At 46.2% G+C, this 3,306-nt stretch overlaps 1 pseudogene; it reads left to right on the forward strand.

Annotated features, from left to right (window-relative positions):
• Positions 1–747: 747 nt before the first annotated feature.
• On the forward strand, positions 748–1,561 carry LOC110295505 (small nuclear ribonucleoprotein Sm D1 pseudogene; annotated as a pseudogene).
• Positions 1,562–3,306: the final 1,745 nt, after the last annotated feature.

Here is a 3,306-nt window from a genome sequence, read left to right on the forward strand (position 1 = left end):
GTTCAATCTTGGGACAAGTGTGATTGACAGGAATTTTATTGCAAATGTGAAAATCTGCATTCCGTTTTTCCTGGGTTGGCATCTTGGCGGTCTAGTATCACGCTGGTGTGTTGGAGATGATGGGGCTCTTAATGCCCTTCCTGGCTTTGCCTCAGAGTTGGCCACTGTGCCATCAGCTCAGATAAAGGAAATGGTTGGGTCAATGACATTCATACTCCCACTGCCTATCAAGACGGTAGACATTCAGTGCCAGAGATATTTACCAACGGGACAGCAATTCCACTGATGTTTATTGAGCTCCTGCAGCAGGAAGGACTGAGTGGGTGGAGTGCCTGTCACGTGGATGGGTATGACATGGACTCTTGTTTTGTTAGTGGGTGGAGAAAGGAAGGAAGGAAAGGAGAGAGGGATGGAGAGAGGAAAAGAAGAAAGGTATATGGTAACTTCACTGAGGAATCCATAAAATTTTCTCGATCAAACCCATTAAGAAATTAGTTAGGAGAGATGGAAGATGAGACCCCTGCTGTATAAACGAGACTCAAAGCACAGGTCCAGGTCTTCTTGTTTGCTGACTGAGAACTGAAAATTCTGCCAGACACCTGCATCTCAAGTAGAGCTTCACACCTGCAGCCATTCGCACAAGGGTCACTGTCATTTTCCCAGTGCTAATGGATAGTGTTCATTCAGCTTGTGAAGGGTCAGAGAAGCTTGTTTGGGCCGGCACAGGAAAGAGGCTTTCCACAGGCCTCCCCGCGCTTTTCCGGCCATTCATAACCCCAGTCCGTGGGTCTCTGGAGCCTGAATTCCGTGAACAGTCGGGCCAGAAGGGAGAACTGCGTCGCTAGGATGAAGCTCGTGAGATTTTTGATGAAATTGAGTCATGAAACTGTAACTATTGAATTGAAGAATGGGACACAAGTCTATGGAACAATCACAGGTGTAGACGTCAGCATGAACACACACCTTAAAGCTATGAAAATGACTCTGAAGAACAGAGAACCTGTACAGTTGGAAACATTGAGTATTTAGGGCGATAACATTCGGTATTTTATTCTACCAGACAGCTTACCTCTAGATACACTACTTGTGGATGTTGAACCTAAGGTGAAATCTAAGAAAAGAGAAGCTGTTGCAGGAAGAGGTCGAGGCCGGGGTAGAGGAAGAGGACGTGGTCGCAGCAGAGGAAGAGGGGGTCCTAGGCAATAATGTCTCTCAAGATTACTGTTTCAAATTGATAAGGAATTTGGGGATATCTTTTGTACAGGTTTTGTTTGTTTGTCAGTTTTTAATAAACATAAGTGTAGAGACAGAGTTGCCTGTTGATTGTCAAATTAAAGTTGTAGTGAGTATCTACTATATTCACATAGTGTGTTCAGTTCGGGGAGTTGGAGGCATGAAATATATATGTACTGAACATGGGTTTGATTTCTTTGAGTCCATTATTTGGGCCTCTTTTGAGATGAAATAAATTCTTGGCATTTCAATAAAGTTCTTTTGGGATGAGATCTAAAACTCACTCCATGGAGCTTTAGTGGTAAAAGCAAAAAATAAATGATTTTGCCTGGCAAAAAAAAAAGAAAGAAAAGAAAAGAAATACAGATGCTGAAGGGCAGTGGTATGGACTAGAAAACATTTACCAGAGACGCTGAAGCTGAGGACGAGTTGAACTCTGGGAAATGTGGGCTGAAAACTGTAAAAGGAAACAGCTCAACAGAAAGGCAGAGTGGCTGCCTCCCACGCAGGTCCTGAGGGTTCCTCTGTACAGCATCCTGAGGGAGCCCCATCCCTAAGAGCTCTTCTGAATAGCATCCTGCCAGAGCACCATCTCCAAGGGCTCCTCTCAACAGCATCCCAAGGGAGCCCTATCCCTTACTGCCTAGATCTGATCCACACATATGATTTGCATATGTGTTTCTGAAGACTCTCTGGGTCACTTTGGGGAACTTTATTCAAAAGGCATCTGGTTCGCTGTTACTTAAACATCCCAAGTCGAATGACCATTATGGGAGTGACTCTTAGGTGACCACGTGACCACTATACTCGACGGAAATAATTTAAGGGATGGAAGATTCACCGTGACTCATGGTTTCAAAGGGTTGCAGTCTATCATGGCGGCTGCCGTGATGAGAGTGTGTGGTGGATGCTCCTTGTATCAAGGACCATGATGTCTGCAGAAAATGATGGAACTTTGGTCCAGGTAGAACATTCACAGATCTTCTGCCAGTCAAGTCCCACCTCTGGAAGGCTCCCCAGGCTTTCCAAATAGCACTATCAGCTAGGGGGCGGGGGCGAGGGCGGGGTCCAGGGAAGCAAGCCCGTGGGGCAGCGATTCAGATCAAACCATAATATGTCAGTAAGACTGGGGTTCAGAGAAGTGAAGTGATCTGTCCTTGGTCACACATCCTCTTTCTCCAAGTTCCAAGTCATGAGAAACACAAACCTCAGACATGAAACTTTCCCTTGATTTCCTGTTCTGACTTCAGACGGAGCACGTGAAGGGGAAGAGTCGGTAGAGAGAGAGAGCGCGCGTGTTCTGATAATAATAGCGGTAGTGATCGATAAAGATACTGATATGGCTTTTATATCTGTAAAGAGAAAGAAAGAACACACCGCTCTGGCTGCTGCAGACTTTATCAGGAGGCGCTGATTAATGAGCAGAGCTCAACGCATATTCCCTAATCGACGCTGGAGATTTCTATCTGTGCAATAGACTGCGGCGGCGACGTGCTCGGGCGTCCGGGCCGTTTCCGCCCTGCCTGTGATCAGCTCATCTCTGTTTTAAAATTAAAAGGTCACTAAACACATGCGTGGAAGAGAACAAGAAAGAGGTAAACTTAAAGGAGCTGCGTAGGCAGGAGGAAGGTTCTGCGGATGAAACACCTGTGGCTCAAGTGTCAGAACTGGAGTTTGCGCCCTCCACTCCCACCCCAAGCTCCTACATAAATGTGGGGGTGAATGCTGAGGGCCGTCACTCAAGCACACAAGAGATTCAATACTCAAGAGACCAGATGGGACCCTTTGGAATGGGGTGGCTAGTTGGACTAGCCAGAATGGTGGTATCTGGATTCAAGTGAGAGATCCTGTCTAAGCATGTAAGATGGAAAGCCATCTAGGAAAATGTCCAATATTTGTCGACCTCTGACTTCCACAAACTCCTGCACACGAGTACATGCACACGTACACCCACACTTGTGCCCATACACATCTGAATATGCATACATCACACATGTGCGCGCGCACACACACACACCACTCTGGAAGGAGCTATTAATCCTAGGCATGACACAAAATGATACTGAACTTGGA

This window comes from Mus caroli, unplaced genomic scaffold, assembly GCF_978045245.1.
Source record: "Mus caroli unplaced genomic scaffold, Mus_caroli_1 scaffold_4, whole genome shotgun sequence".
Classification (NCBI taxonomy): Eukaryota; Metazoa; Chordata; class Mammalia; order Rodentia; family Muridae; genus Mus; species Mus caroli.